Here is a 17600-nt window from a genome sequence, read left to right as displayed (position 1 = left end):
TCAATTCATTAGGCCTTCATTATATGATAATATTTCCATGCTCTACATAAGGTTTTCAGAAGCTACTGCTTCTGTTCATGCCAGTCGAGCCCTTAGACATCTTAGTTTGGAAGCTCTGCCGAGATCTGTTTACTTGGGTGAACCTGCTGGCATTTGAAACACCACTGACATAGCTTCTATCATCACAGTAACACACAAGCCACCATCATACCACAAACTGACAGACAAGCTTAGGTACAGCTTAAGTGCTAAAAACTCAAAGTGTCTCCAACTTTTGACATCCTTCAAGCAAATATCTCCTTTCTACCCCAGGGACTTATAATAGTCGTGATATTGCTGGGGGAAAAAATGTTAACCAATGTGTACCTGTATGTGTGCCTATGTGTGTCTATGCACATCATCATAAGAAACATACTAGGACAATTTTAAAAGTACTTCTACAAGGGTTCCAGTTCATCCATGCATTAACTTATTCCAAGCTAACATTTTAAACATGTCTCTATGATGAATGGATGCCTACAGAAAACTTCTTTCAGAAATATTCACGTCTTTCTCTAACTAGGGTACCTTAATAAAGAAAAAAAAGTGCTTTCATCAAAACTAACTGCCAGGGACATCTATTAATCTAGTTTAATTCAAAGCAGAAAAATCAGATCAGAAGGTTATGACTACTGTGGCTTGGGATTCCAAAAGAGTAATCTTGATAGATTTTATCACAATGCATAAGAAGCTCACGGGCTTACTAGGAAGAACATTGAAAGTTACTTTGAGATTTTTTTTTTTACATCATGGCATGCACCCGCTCACTCTTCAAGGTTAGGAAGAGCTATCCTAGGAGAATTTTGTAAGGAGATATTATTCCATCTACCCTTCAGACCTGATCTTGCCACTTCAGACATTTTTGTCCCCGAAACTCAAAGAACATTTCAAAGTAACACTAGTTGAGTCCTTCAAAGGACACTAACATTTCAGTCTTGATGTGGTGTAAATTGAAGAGCAAAGACTACTTCTGGGGAAGGTTAGAGTGATAGAAACATCCCCTTCAAATATACATAGACCTGAAGTCAGTCTAAAGAGCAAATAGCATGTATCTAGTCATATACTAATCTCCCCATCTGTCTGCCTATCTGTCTATCTATCATGATCTAGCTATATCTATTTATCTCCACTGCCATTTGTTATTTTGTCAAATTTTGGTGGCTTGCATATTATTAAGATGCTGGAAGTTATGCCATCTGTGTTTCAAATACACATTGTGGAAGGATTTTAGAGGAGCTTCTAGACTAAAATAAATTACAGATAAAGGCTTGATTATCTACTTCCAAATATCAGCCAATGAAAGTTCTATAAACCATAACAAATATTGCTTGGTACTGTGCTGGAAGATGAACCTGCTGGATTGGAAATCACACCAAAAGTACAGGGGCCACAAAAATGGGCTTCATCATATCATTATCAAGATGACACAACATTAAGAAATTGTTTTTCTATTGTACATGGCTTGCTATGAATGTAAGTCAACTCTACAGAACCTATCAAAAACTATATGAATTAAATATCCCTGACTTATGTACTACTATAAAAAACTCTATAAACCTATTATATTGAAAATTTATAATAGCCAATAGGTATAACTTGGCAATGTGCATGATAACATTATTATTACAGCTCATTGTTATTGTGACTACTTTTATTATGCTAAATATGTTTTTCACCACTTGTCTATCAGCTTGTTGTAGTGAAGTGGCTTGAATGTTGCTATGATGCTGGAAGCTATGTCACTGGTATTTCAAATAACAGCAGGGTCACTCAAAGGTGGACAAGTTTCAGCAGAGTTTCCAGAGTGAAAAGCAGACTACCAAGAAGGAATGAGCTGTCCACTTCTGAGAAAGAACCCATTGAAAATCTTATGAACTGCAGCAGAACATTGTCAGATACTGACAACTTCATGAATAGCAGCATAACACTGTCAGATTTGGTGCCAGGAGATGAGCCCATCAGCTTGGAAGGCACTCAAAATATGACTGAGGAAGAGCTGCCTTCTTAGAGTAGAGTTGATGTAATGGCCTGGACAGAGGAAAGCTTTCGGGACCTTCATTTGCTGATGGGGCACAGCTCAAAGAAGAAGAGACAGCTATAAACACAAAACAATTGGTGACTCTGACTGTACTTCTTTCTAGGCAGATTTATGTATTCTTACAGCAGTCCATGGTGTTTTCAATATTCTTCATCGTTACCATACTTCAAATCCATCAATTATTCTGTGGTCTTCCTTATTCACGAGGTTCATTTCCAGCTTTCATACACATGTTAGATGATAGGAAGTGTCATGGTGTAGGTCAGGCACAACTTAGTCCTCAAATTGAGAAAAGTCCTCTGGGATTTTTAACATTTTAGGGAGGAGTTGTGCACAGCAGATTTGCCCAGTGAAATGTGTGGCTTGATTTCTGCACTGCTGCTTTCACCATAATTGTGGAGTCAAGGAATATGAAATCCTTGACAATTTACATTCGTAATGTCTATTGGTCCAGGTGTGAGAAATTTTATTTTCTTTACACTAAGTTGTAAGACTTAATACTGACTGCTCAATTCTTCGATCTTCATCAGTAAGTGCTTCAAGTCCTTCAAGTTGTGTCATTTGTACATCACAAGTTATTAATGAGCCTTGCTCTAATGCTGCTACTGTGCCCTTCCTCATAGAGTTAGCTTCTCTCATTACTTGCTTAGCATGCAGAATGAATAAGTGTGGGGAAAGGACACAACACTGACACACACCTTTTCAGATTTTAAAACATACGGTATCCTATTTTTCTCTTTAAACTATTGGTACAGGTTGTGAATGAGCACAATTAAGTGTTCTGGAATTTCCATTCTTCACAATATTGTTCATAGTTTGTCATGATCCACCCAGTCAATTGACTTTGAATAGCTAATAAAACAAAATTAAACATGTTTTTGGTGTTCTCTGTTCTCAGTCACGTTTCATTTGGTGTCAGCATCTCTTGTCCTCTTCTGAATGTAGCTCCCTATTGATGCACTGATCCAACTGCATTTGAATTATCTTCAGCAGAATTGTTCTCACATGTGATATTAATGATATTTATTCAATAAGTGCCTCATTTTGTTCGTGTGATCCATAAATGATTTTATGTCAACTGGACACTCTTGGAGTCAGATCTGTCAATCTGTCTGACAGCCTGATGCTGTCTCTTTTCGGGGGCTGAGGGGGTGGCCATGTCATAAGAGGGAACCTGCAAACCTCCTCCTCTCTTTCTCTCTCTTCACCTTCCTGCTTGCAACCACCCTAAGACCTGCTGCAACCTTGCCATGTCTTCACTGGCCAGGAATCCACATCCATCGTACCAACTGACCTGTTATCTTCCCTTTTTCTTCATCATTGCATGTGGCAAGGTGAGTCTGAAGAGGGACTTATGGACTTGAGTTGAACTGGGCTGGGGTGTTTTCTTGATATGTAATTATTTCTTGATATAACCTCTTTCTTATACATACACAAGTGTTGCTGGTTTTGTTTTTGTAGCCAATCTGGGCTAACACAGTTGGATAACTTTTCTTCACAATTGACACATATACAGATTTCTTCCAGTCAGTTGGTCAGATAGTTGTCTTCCAAATTTCTTGGCATATGCTAATGATTGATTTCAGTGCTGCATCAGCTTTTTTGGGTAACATTTCAAATGGTGTTCTGTCAATGCCTGGAAACTCATTTCTCATTAATGTGTTCAGTGCAGCTTGCATTTCTTGCTTCAGTACAGTTAGATCTAGATCATCTGCTATCTCTTGTAATGGATGAGTATCCATTAAATATTGTTGGTATTGTTATTCCATTCCCTGGAGAAAAATACCATGTTTGACAAAGTTTAGTGTCAACCAAAAAAGGAGACCTCCAGTGAAATAAGTTGACGCCGTGGCTTCAACAATGGCCTCAAATATAGCCTTCTTTGTGTGGTTAGCTCAGGACAATGATGACAACTTTTACTTTATAAAAAATTGTGATATAGTATTAAAGCTAGTATTTACGTCCAACCAGCCATATAAGAGATAGAATACTTGGCCCTGTTCTACTGATTTTTTGAGGGACTATAATTTTTTTTTCTGTTTCTTTGAATACGATTTTTTTATCTGCCTAAAAGAACAATAATTCTTCTGTCTCAAAAAATTTTTGAGACTATTTGGATTATTGCTTCAGTTAATGAAATTTTTATTTCCAAAATCTCCATTTTGATGTTTACAAATATCTTTATTTTGTCATTGCCTGACTACTAAACAAATCATATCTTGTGTGTATGTTCCTTTAACTTACATTGCTGTATTATAAATTTAATAAGTAATGTTTATTTAAACTTTTAAAATTCATGCTTTAAAAACTTTGACTACTAAAGCCACGGTCTGTATGCCTGTTTACTGTTACTTTTTACTGAGGGTGGTTTTTACTTTTCCTGTTTTGTGAAAAATAGGTTTAAAAATAATATATAATTATTTTGAAAACTATGCAATCTGCTTTGCTCATTTGTGTATTTAAGTTTTAGGATATCTTGAATTCATCTTGAAATCTATCTCTTTTCCAGTACATTATAATTGTTCCCATTACTATTGCTGTGTAATACATTATCCTATGATATCCTAATTTATTCTAAAATTTTAAAGACTCTGGGTCAGTCCCGACACTGAGTCTCCAGTGTTGTCCCCCTTAGAGCTCAGGGCCATCAAGGGATGGTGTGTCTTGTAGTGAGATCAACCATATTGTCCACTCTGTCCATTGGCTGTTCAGAGCAGGGATCTCATCCTCCAGGCCTGGGGGGTCAGGGTGTGCTCCACTCTCTGTTCCCCACCCTAAGTGCTCCCATTTGCTCTGATCAGACATACCCCTCTCCCCTAGCTGCAGCTTCAGTGCCCTCCTGTCAAATAAATTCTTCTGGGGTGAGGGGCAGTTGTCAACATAGCTGGTATGGGGATGGAGCCTTCAGGCCCCTCCACTGGCTCCTCACTCCTTGCCAGCAAGCTGCATTCTTCTGGCACTGGCTTTAAATTTGGTCCCTCTTTCCCTGTGGAGACAGAAGCAATACCCTGCCCTTGGGTGGGTCAGTGCCCTATTCCCCCGTCACATATCCTTCTTTTTTTGACCCTGAGACACCAAGGCAAACCACTAAAAGCGTGCGGCAGAGCAACTGTGGGAGCAGAGCAGAGAGCCCCGAGGGAGTACAAAGGACAGACTCTGGGGCCAGAGCATGGTACCCCATTGGACCTGACTGAAGGACATGCCTAGAGATCAAAAATCAGACCTCGATCTATTTACAGGTTTTTCTTTCTGTGTAAAATTTTTTTATCTTAATTAATATATTCTTCTATGGGTAATTGGTTTCCTTTTTTGTTGCCATCGCTGTGTTCTCACAGATCGCCTATCTTGCTATGGCTTGGTTTTTTTATGAATATTATTATCTCTACAGATCTATCTAGATAAGATAGACTGGATGAATAGTCTGGAGGAGAAAACAATGGGACCAATAATTCCAGAGGGACGTAGGAGAGAGGGAGGTGGGGGTAAGGAGGTGATTATGGTCAACCCAGGGACAGGGGAGCAACAAGTGATCCAAAAACAGTGGCAAGGAGGGTGTGAGAGGACTGGTAGGGATTCAGCAAGGGCAATGTAACCGAGAGAAATTACTGAAACCCAAATGAAGGCTGAGCATGATAGTGGGACAAGAGGAAAGTAAAAGGAAATAGAGGAAATAACTAGGTGACAAAAGGTATTTCTAGAGGTTTTAAGACAGGAATTTACATATGTAAATATATTTATATAAGAGTGTGGGGTAACAGATCTACATGCATATATTTATAGGGTTAGTATTAAGGTAGCAGATGGACTTTGGGCCTCTACTCAAGCACTTACTCAATGCAAGAACATGTTGTTCTAATAAATTGGCATTCCAGGATGCACACCTTCCTGACACAATTGCTGAAGAAAAATGTGAACATAAGCAAATGTGGTGAAGAAAACTGATGGTGCCTGCCTACCAAAAGATATAGCATCCGGAGTCTTAAAGACTTGAAGATAAACAAGCAGCCATCCAGCTGAGAAGCATAAAAGCCCACATGGAAGAAGCACACCAGCCTGTCTGACCACAAGGTGTAAAAGGGATCAGTTATCAGGCATCAAAGAACTAAAAATCATATCAGTGGGTGCCCACCTTCCTGATACAATCACTGAAGACAAATGTGTGCATAAGCAAATGTGGTGAAGAAAGCTGATGGTGCACGGCTATCAAAAGATATAGTGTCTGGGGTCTTAAAGACTGGAAGATAAATAAGCGGTCATCTAGCTCAGAAGCAAGAAATCCCACATGGAAGAAGCACACCAGCCTGTGTGACCACAAGCTGTCGAAGGGATCAGGTATCAAGCATCAAAGAACAAAAAAATCATATCATTGTAAAGGTGGGTGAGTGCAGAGTGGAGACTCAAAGCCCTTTGGTAGGCAGTTGGACACCCCCTTACTGAAGGGTTGTGGGGAGGAGATGAGCCAATCAGGGTGCAGGGTAACAACGATGAAATATATCTTTCCTCTAGTTCTCAAATGCTTCCTCCCCCCTCACTATCATGATCCCAATTCTACCTTACAAATCTGGCTAGACGAGAGGATGTACATTGGTACAGATAGCAACTGGAAATTCAGGGGATCCAGAACAGATGACTCCTTCAGTACCAGTGGTGTGAGTGGCAAAACAGGGAGGGTAAAGGGAGAATGGGCAGGGAAGAGGGAACAGATGAAAGAATCTACATATAGCCTCCTCCTTGGGGGATGGACAGCAGAGAAGAGGAGGGGGGGGAGATGTCAGACAGTGTAACTTATGACAAAGCAATAATAACTTATTAATTATGAAGGGTTCATGAGGGAGGGGGGAATGGGGAGGGAGGGGGAAAATGAGCATCTAATATTAAGGCCTAAAGTATAAGGCAAGTGTTTTGAGAATGATGAGGGCAACAAATGTACATATGTGCTTGACACAATGGATGTATGAATGGATTATGAAAAGAATTGTATGAGCCCCCAATAAAAGAATTTAAAAAAAATTTTAAAGGCTCATAATTCTGTGACAATAGTTTGGGTGTCAGTAATTTGGGTAGATCACACCAGGGTAGTTTATACTTGTTCCAAGGGGGTAGTAATGATGATGGTGGCAGTGAAGAAGGCAGGTGAGCAGGCATTGGGTGTTGAAAAGGGTCTGCCTGCAGCTCTGGCAGGGTTTTGTAGGGTGGGGGATAGTTTGAAGCGATTTTGTGAAGTAGGTGGTTGGGCGCAACGTGCGTTGTCTGCCTGAGAGGCAGTCCTCTTGGGTTACTGTGAGCTCTGTGGTTGTCTTAGCTGTTTCATGTGGGGAACATCCAGCAGGGATGTAGGAGTTGGAGGTCGCAGCTGTGGCAATGAAGGAGTGCTGCCAAGGAGGGGGTGTGGCTTGGCTGACAGAAGAACCAGAGCTCTCCAGACCACAGGTCATACAACCCAGGAGGTAGAATGATGATATCTCCATGAGGGAACCCTCATCCTATTTCGTGTGTCATGTCGTTCTTGACTGGGCCATTCAGCTAAGATGGAATTTACTCAGTGAAAACAGGGAGAAGAACATTTATGGACTTCAAACAACATTTCAAGGTATAATTGATTTTCTTAAAATACAGCTATAGATGTGAAGCTCTTTTGCTTTGAACCCTCTGCTTTATTAAAGCTGCATTGTTGCTCACCCAGAATTGCTCTAATAAACTAACTGATATCAGGTCATGGTTTCAGTTTGGAACAGACATCAGCATGTGAGAAAACACACACCAGGTTCCAGTTTGTGGCATCCTACAAGGAGCTGATGGATGAGTGTACTAAGAAATATCAACCAAATAAATTCATGGTGGCTTGGACAAAAGCCAAAGGAAGTCTTCTAAGGTTCATAGCTGGCAGCCTGAAATTAAAAATCCATACTGTGGTGTGGCAGTGTTGCCTGTTGCTGAAAACATTGAAATCATTGTGATACTTTTTTTTTTCATTGTGACACTTTTTAAGGGTTCTCATGCAGAGTAATTTGAAGACAAAGCATCTATCTTTGTCATAGAAAATGAATCCCCTTTTGGTTGAAGGAAAGCCCATGCATCAACATGCAAGTCCAATGTCAGCTAAGACATGATGTCAAACCATTGTCCAAAAAGGTTGTATCTACCACTCTTCAATTTTCATTGCCTTATATGTTCCTTGGGGGAAAGAAAAGTCATGGAGAAGGCATGCCAAGTTTGACAGTGAGTATGAAGTAGCCTGGCATTGTTAATCTGGATGGTTTTGAAGAAGATAATTAAGAGATGATAAAGACCAAGTGAAACAAGAAGAAAAGGCTAGCAAAAATTACAGAATGTATCAATAAACAACTTTTTAGATGAAGCAGCTTATAATTTTCCATGATAGTGAGTTCTTATCTGTGAAGATTCAAGATTGCATTGGCTTTATGATTAAAGTTTGATAATAGCTAAAGAGCCATATCTTGCACTTGGGCTAGTATTACTTCAAACTAATGGATTTTGAATGAAATACCCCTCTAAATGGTTTGGCTTTCACCATGTGGTTTGTATTTCTCACAGCTTAAGATCTTCAGGGTGAGGAAACTTGCCTTTGTGAGTTCAAGTTCCAATGATGAGAAACCTAGTCAAGTCGGCAGAAGCCTATGTCTTTTCTATCTTCGCCTAAGAAATCACCAACATCACATTCCATTTATAAGTGAGTCACAGCCTCCTGAGAGCTAAGCGGAGACACATAGACAATACCTCTTGAAAAAATAACATGAAGGTCATATTGTATAAAAGTATGGTGGATGCCGTTGCTAAGGCTAGATTTGAAAAATATACAGGTATCATTCTCAGTTCTTACGGGCTGCTTCACAACACTGCAATAAAGTGATTCTTACAACAAAATGACTCATAAATTTTTGCTTTACCAATGAATGGAAATGTTATGCTTACAAGAGAGTATAGTCTATTAAGTGTGCAATAGCATTATTAACAGCTCAGATTATTGCAAGAATTACCAAGATGTTACTAGACATTTAATGAGCACATGTTCCTGGCAAAATGGCAGTGATAGAGCTGCTTGGCACCAGGTTGCTACAAGCCTTCTATTTATATGTATTAATTTATAAAAAGAAGCACAATAAATTGAAGTATGTCTATAATTTCTTCTTTTATAAACCCTTAAACATTTTTACAATAGTTATACAGTTATTTTTGAAGCCATTCATAATAATTTCAATACCTGAGTGAGGTGATATTTTGACATTTGTTTCTCAATATATCTGTATTATTTTCATATCATCATATTTGAAACAGTTTCTTGGGTGTAGAAAAATTCTAAATATTGTTTTTCTTTCTTTCCTAAGAATCTGTAAGTATTTTTATATCTGACAGATAAAATTCAGAAGCACTTTTCAAGATTTCATTGAATTCTAAATTTATTTGAGTCTAACATGCTGCTTTATGAAAACCAAGATTTGTGAGTTTTTTTATTGCTTTGCATTGTGAAGTCACGTGCTCTTTTCTCAACAAAATGCATAGGCAAAAATTAAAGGACACAAATTGTCATGCTGATCCGAATATAGTCAAATTTGTTTGTTTTTCTGGCTCCCATCTACTCCATTGTCGAACGCTTGGTTGGCCTCTTCTTTTGTCTTTTACGAACCTTTTATTTTTACCTGATGTGTTCACCTGTCAAAAATGACAAAACCCGAAGCTAACCTGTGAAGGGCTTTTTTCTTTGAGTATTAGTTTATCAAGGACGTTTTTTGTTTGCATCCTTTGCTCTTTGACAGTCGTATTCATGAAGATACAGTTATAAATTTTATTGGATTTACTGTCTAATTATTACCATGGCAGTAAAAATTTTCATCCTTTTATATCTAAACAGGAAGGAAAAAAATGTTTATTTCCAATGTGAAAAACTTTTTAAAGACTTGGATACAAACCTGGAGAAAATAAATTATTTTATTTAGAAAATTTTCTCTGATCTTCTGAATCACCAAAAATTATTGTGTTATTTTTAGATAGTATGGTAGTTAAATAATTTGTTTTCAGTTTGAAACTTAAGAGTGATTAGGGTAGAATTTAGCCTGTTAATCAGGTCGCAACTTGATGACTTCATTTGGAGGTGCTAAGGAGATAAATAACTCAATGGAAGTGGAACACACATTCACTCCCTGGGAGACAGTCCTGCAGACAAGACATATAAAACTATGCTAGAGCCCTGGAGCTGAAGGAGTCACATGGAGACCCCTGCCAGTGCTGAGATGCTTCCACTGCCACTGGATCCACAAGACTTTCTACCTACTGGCGTGTGATCTTCTTGCATTTGATATCATTGCATGTGTTGCATAAGTCTGAAGTGGAATTTGTAGATTTGTATCAGACATATGGGATAATATTGGACTTAAGAACTTCATCTGGACTGGGCTGAGATGTTTTCTCAATATTCAATTGCTCTTGTATATAAAGCTCTTTCTTATACACATATGAGTGTCTATGAATTTGTTCTTCTAGTCAACCCAAACTAACACAGATAGCAAATGAGTCTATAATATTTGTTATTTTTCTACAAGTCAATGATTTTACTTTATTTTAAAACATAATTTTATTGGGGGCTCATACAACTCTTATCACAATCCATACATACATCCATTGTGTCAAGCACATTTGTACATTCATTACCTTCATCATTCTCAAAACATTTGCTTTCTACTAGAGCCCTTGATATCAGCTCCTCATTTTCCCCTTCCCTCCCCGCTCCCCCCTCACTCATGAACCCTTGATAATTAATAACTTATTATTTTGTCATATCTTACACTGTCTGACATCTCCCTTCACCCACTTTTCTATTGTCCACCCCCCAGGGGGGAGGAGGTTATATGTAGATCCTTGTAATCCGCTCCCCCTTTCTACCCCACCTTCCCTCCACCCTCCTGGTATCTCTACTCTCACCACTGGTCCTGAAGGGAGCATCTGTCCTGGATTCCCTGTGTTTCCAGTTCCTATCTGTACCAGTGTACATCCTCTATTCTAGCCAGATTTGTAAGGTAGAATTGGGAGCATGATAGTTGGTGGGGGTTGGTGGGGGGGGGCAAGGAAGTATTTATGAACTAGAAGAAAGTTGTATGCTTCATCCTTGCTACCCTTCACCCTGACTGGCTTGTTTCCTCCCTGCAACCCTTCTGTTAGGGTGTCCAGTAGCCTACAGAAGGGCTTTGAGTCTCCATTCAGCATTCCCCCTCATTTACAATGATATGATATTTTGTTCTTTGATACCTGACACCTGATCCCTTCGACTCCTTGTGGTCACGCAGGCTGGTGTGCTTATTCCATGTGGGCCTTGTTGCTTTTGAGCTAGATGGCCACTTGTTTATCTTCAAGCCTTTAAGACCCCAGATGCTATATCTTTAGATAGCCGGGCACCATCAGCTTTCTTCACCACATTTGCTTATGCACACATTTGACTTCAGTGATCATATCAGGAAGGTAGGCACACACTAATATGAATTTCTGTTCTTTGATGCCTGATACCTGATCCCTTCTACACCTCGTGGTCACACAGGCTCATGTGCTTCTTCCATGTCGTCTTTGCTGCTTCTGAACTCGATGGCTTCTTGTTTACCTGCAAGCCTTTAAGACCCCAGAAATTTTATCTTTTGATAACTGGTCACCATCAGTTTTCTTCGCCACATTTGCTTATGCACACATTTGTCTTCAGCGATCATGTCAGGAAGGTGAGCATAATGGAATGCCAATTTAATAGAACAAAGTATTCTTGCATTGACTAAGTACTTGAGTGGAGGTCCAATGTCCATCTGCTGCCTTAATACTAAACCTATAAATATATGCATGTAGATCTATTTCCCCACCATTCTATATATTTACATCTGTACATGCCTGTCTTTAGACCTCTATAAATGCCCTTTGCCTCCTAGTTCCTCTATTTCCTTTTACTTTCCTCTTGTCCCACTATCATGGTCATCCTTAATTTGGGTTTCAGTAATTTCTCTCAGTTACATTGCCATTGCTGAATCCCTACAAACCTTCTCACACCCTCCTTGCCACTAATTTTGGATCACTTGCTGCTCCCTTGTCTTTGTGTTGGTCAACACCACATCCTTTCCCCTGCCTCCCCCTCACCTCTGTCCCCCCAGAACCATCAGTCCATTGTTTTCTCCCCAGACTGTCCATCTATCTTATCTAGATAGATCTGCAGAGATAATAATAATATGCACCAAAAAACAAGGCATAGCAAGACAAAGGAACAAAAGAAACACAATGATGATAACAAAGAAAACCAATGACCCATAAATGAATAAATTAATTTTTAAAAAGGTAAAGGTCTGATTTTTGACCTCTAGGCATGTCCTCCAGTAGAATCCAATGGGGTTCCACACTCTGGCCCTAAAGTCTACCCTTTGCACTCCCTCCGGAGCTCCCTGCTCTGCTCCCCCAGCTGCTCTGCTGCATGCACTTAGTGTTTTGCCTCGGTGTGGTGGTGTCAGAATGGGCCGTCCAATCCCGACCCTGAGTCTCCAGTGTTGTTCCCCCCCATAGGGCCATGGGTCAGCGAGGAGCATTAGGTCTCATAGTGGGAAGGCGGGAGACCACTTACAAGGGGGAACCAATTACAAGGGGGAACCATTTACAAAGGGGGAACCAATTACAAGGATCTACATATAGCCTCCTCCCTGGGGTACAGACAATAGAAAAAGTGCATGAAGGGAGACATCGGACAGTGTAAGATATGACAAAATAATAAGTTTTAAATTATCAAGGGTTCATGAGGGAGGGGGAGTGGGGAGGGAGGCAGTAAAATGAGGACCTAATGCCAGGGGCTTAAGTGGAGAGCAAATGTTTTGAGAATGATGAAGGCAATGAATGTACAAATGTGCTTTATACAATTGATGTATGTATGGATTTGGATAAGAGTTGTATGTGTCCCTAATAATATGATTAAAAAAAAACACACCTCCCTCACTACCTGCCTTTATACTTTGTTTTGATCTGTGTTTTGTGATCTCTCAGTTTTTCTTTCTAACTCACTCTTTATCCCACTCCCTTTTCTTCACTGTCTCACATTCTTTAAGCTAAAATTATTCATGAGACTGAAAGTGGATGAGTGGCCTCTCTGGTGTCAAGACTACATCTAAATTTGATTGTTTATGAATTCACATGACAGTGGTCCCAGAATAATTAAGGTCCATGTCGTGATTTGAATCGGTTGGTCATCGTGAATTCTGAGACACTTAATATGACTGTGGCTGGCTTCCTGAGTAACTGTCTGAGAAGTTCTCATACCATAGATTTCATGACATAGATTTGAGCGAAGAGAAGAAATCTTTTCTTTTTCATGTTTCTGCTAGAGCTGACGCCTTTCTTGACACAGATTTTTCACTTTTTGTCCATCAATTTCTGCCTACAAGTTACCCTACCAGCCCTGTTCAGATTGTTACTAAGGCAACCAGAAGAGGAGTGCTGATTGTTCTGTGAATTTTGCAATAAATTACAAAGTCTTTAGAGCCTCATCAGTTGGGTGTAAGTGGTATTTCCTAGCTTCTTCATAACACTCTAAGCAGGAAAGATTAAATTTTAGTAAATGCCCATCAGCTGTACACAAGTCCTGCATCCAGATTCTGCTTCCTCTAAGGATCTTTAGAGCCATTATTCTGGAGGGATCGATCAAGAGCGTTCACCAATTTTTGGTTCACTTTGAGCATTGTTACGGGTTGAAGTCCTTAGTTCAGGAGGAATTATTTTCTATTGTAGTAGCCTTAAAGAAATCTCACACTGAGAAACTTGATACTCTAAACATGTTGGCTTTTACTATAATCTTGAGAGAATTTTGTAAATTCTGGACATGGGAGTACTTAATTCTGATTTTCTTTTTTTTAATTTTTTTTATTGCTCTATAGCCCTACAGCCATCAACTACAAAATTCACGATTATAGGCCATCGATTATGAGAACCCTGGGAAAGGGAAATCCCCGTCAGGGGCTTGTGAAACCTTAGTGTGGCTGATGGGCGTTTATCAAACTTTAATCTGTCCTGCTTAGAGTGTTATGAGGAAGCTAAGAAATGTCACTTACACCCAACTGCAGGCTTTTCCCTACTGAGGAGAAACTGACTGCAGAGAAGAGGTGGGCGGGCAATTAGCTGGTCTGCACTCCCTAATTCCCACCTCAGTACAGGAGGGAATCCCAGCTGAGGAGCAGGTGAAGCCTTCCCAGAGGGAGATAAGGAAGCTGACAGGGGGCACCTCTAGGTACCTTCAAGAGTTCCAGTTAAGAGAAGAGTTCCAACCCCAGGATGGTGGTACCTGTGACTCAAAACCGCCTCTTTTCTTTTTGTCATATTAAACAGAAATGGGATAGAATGCCTGAGTGCCTGACCACAACAACCCTCTGGGATCCCTGTTAAAGAACCAGAACCCAAGAATTAACATTAGATCACCTGAAACTGAAAAAAATGATTTCCTTTTGTAACACCTAGCTTTTGTAAAAACTTAGAGTCAGGTCTGGCCAGTCAATGGATCTCTGGGTTACAATACAATTTTGCAGTTAACATTGTTTCATCAAAAAGAGGGAAAATGGTGTGAAGTGCTTTGCATGCAAACCTCTAGTCTCCTTAGAAAAGCACAAAGTTCTGTGCACAAAGTCTTCCCTACCAGCACCAGCTGAACCAACTTGGGTCAAACTCTTGAGAAACTTCCTCTCCCAAAGTATTTACCAGAGCCAACAGTGCCCATAGATGAGGAAGCAACAACCAGCTTAGCTGGTTTATTCCAGGAATAAAGGGAACCCTGTATCCTGAAATATGTCCCTCTAAGCAGTGGCACAAGTTAAGGAAATGTCATGAAAGTGCAGGTCCTCTTTAGTATAGAAGACTTACAAATGTACAAGGATCAGATGGGCAATTTTTCTAACAATGCTGGTGGATTCATTGAAGAATTTCGCCACATAGTGATTATTTTTATTTGCCCTGAAAGGACCTCATTGCCCTCCTAGCTTATTGCTGCAGCACTAATGAGGAACAATGTATTATTGAGGCTGCTAGACAAACAGCTGACTGCACGCATGCTGTAAATGAAAATTTAGTTGATGGAACCTTAGCTGTCCCTAAATAGAATCCACAGTGTGTCTGGCAGGGGCAGAGAGGAAGGCTGCTCAATGTTACATGAAAATCTGCCTTACTGAAGGAATGGACATTGAGATTAAATTATTCAAAATTTGCTGAGGTAGTCCAGGGCAAAGTTGAGAGAGCTCAGCAGCTTTCAGAAATTGTCTAGGAGCAACAACTCGAAGGTTGATAATCCAGATACACCTAATGTGAGTGTTTTAAAAAATACCCATACCATTCATCAGTCTATTGAGGATATACATAGGTAACACCACTGTATATCTATAAAATCCCAAAGTGACCCAACTGAGGTCCTAGAGGCAGCAACCTTAGTGTAAAATAACCAGGATTTAGAGGAGGAAAAGAAATAACACAAAAAGCTAGAATTATTGGGGCTATTATTGCCGCCAGTGTCAGCTCTAAGTCTCCAAGGCAAGATGGCTCAACCTACCCCAGACAGCCCCTATCCTGGTAGTCTGTTATGGCTGTGGGATGTTTATCCATATCCAGTGTGAATGTCACATGAGAGTTGGAGGGAAGCCTTCCTCCACCTGTTTCCAGTGATGGTCCAAGAGAATCTTGGTGGTGACAGACAGCATCGCCTAATGGGCCCAAGATCCCCTGCTCCTTCTGGCAGCACCATTGATATCAAACCTGTGAGCCATGGGTGGGTGTGGATATTGGGAGGAAGTTTATGCACTTACTGCTGGAAACTAGAGCTGCATACTTGATATTAAAATATTTTTGTTTTATTTTGACTTCTACCTCCATGTCACTGGCATTAACAGGCTGCCAACTATGAGGCTTCTCAACCCCATGTATTCTGCACCTGGGAGGGCTCTTTATTCTTATATCCATTTTCAGTTGTTCCTGAATCCCCCACTGAGCTTTTTGGAACAGTTTTAAATTTAAATTAGGAGCTCAGATGACTTCCACATCTGAACCTAGCTTACTGTTAATCAATGAAGCTTCAGATGGGGTAGGTTTCCCATAAGATATTCATGACATCAACCCTCAGGTCTGGCTAGATTGAAAGGCTACAAAAACTGTCAATGGAAAGTAATTATAAAATGGAAACTTTAGGCAGGCTACCCTAAGAACATCAATATAGGCTTTTGCCTCAAGGAATCCAAGTTGGGCTACCATTAACAATCAACTTAAGGAGGCAGGCATCATTGTAGAAAGGCCCTCTCTGTATAATACTCCCATTTTAGCAGTCCCAAGGCCAAATAGACAATGGAGCCTGGTTCACAACCCACAGGCAATCAGTGAGCCAGTGCACCTATTGCACACAGGGATGGCACATCCTTATACTCTGGTGGAACAGGTTCTGTGATTCTCCATGGATCTTCGGACATACTTTGGGAGAGATGTTTTTCCAATGGCACCACCAAATACCTTCTTGCAATATGTAGATGACCTGTTAATTTGCAGCCAGTCCTTTGATGACTCTGTATGAGAGAGCGAAGCTGTGTTTAATTTCCTAAGGGAAAAGGATTTAAAGTTTCTAAAGAAAAGGCACAGTTGTGCTTACCCTGTGTACAGTATTTAGGATTCACTTATAAACGGGAGAGGGGAAGCTGTTGTTCGATAGAATCCATGTCATTTGTTGTATCCCTAGAAGAAAAGCTAAAATACTACTGAGAGAGGTTCTGGGCATGACTGGCTCCTATGGAATCTGGATTCCCACAGTAATGTTTCTACACCTCTCTATAAGGCCCTCAGCGGAGAAGTGTTAGGAGGGCTGGTGAGACTGCAAAAAATGCACAGAAGGCTTTCAAACAGGCCCTCATTGGAGCTCCAGTACTAGTTCTGCCTGGCGTAAAAAAATTCCTCTTTCGTGCTCGCTTTGGCAGCACATATACTAAAATTGGAATGATACAGAGAAGATTAGCATGGCCCCTGCGCAAGGATGACACGCAAATTCGTGAAGCGTTCCATATTTAAAAAAAAAAAAATTCCTCTTTCCTCTCTAACTATTTTGTTTTAAAACAAAATGGTTGTCGGCATGTTGTTCTAGTTTATAGGATTTGAGCCAAGACTTAGAGCATATCTATCTAAAAACCTACATAAATTTGCATCCTGATGGTCTCACTGCATAAAAGTAGTGGCAGCCCCTGCCATTCTAGTTGAAGATGCCCTGGAAGTTGACATTTACAAGGAAGCTTACCATCAGAGCTTCACAATTGGTATGGCCCCTGTTCTTAAATCAGGGAGTTAGATTGATCTCTAGTTCTACAATGTTAGAGTACCAGTTAATTCTGCTAGGTAATTCAGATATAGTTTTGGAAGTATGCAGCACCATAAATCCAACTACTCTTTGGGCCAATCCAGGAAGCAGACTCAAATGCTAATCTGAACCTAATTCAGGCTGGATCAGAGATTGACTGTCTGATGGGGCTGTTCCTGAGTAACTTTC

General features: G+C 40.1%; 1 non-coding gene across 1 annotated transcript; it reads left to right on the top strand.

The window, feature by feature from the left end:
• Window positions 1-17021: 17021 nt before the first annotated feature.
• On the top strand, window positions 17022-17128 carry LOC115870952. The gene has a single exon (XR_004047013.1). It is a non-coding gene; the product is annotated as a U6 spliceosomal RNA (small nuclear RNA).
• The last annotated feature ends 472 nt before the right edge of the window (window positions 17129-17600 follow it).

The sequence above is a fragment of the Echinops telfairi genome, unplaced genomic scaffold (assembly GCF_000313985.2).
Source record: "Echinops telfairi isolate 266 unplaced genomic scaffold, ASM31398v2 ScPeMD7_3509;HRSCAF=4178, whole genome shotgun sequence".
NCBI lineage: Eukaryota > Metazoa > Chordata > Mammalia > Afrosoricida > Tenrecidae > Echinops > Echinops telfairi.
This window is presented reverse-complemented; position numbering and strand designations above follow the sequence as displayed.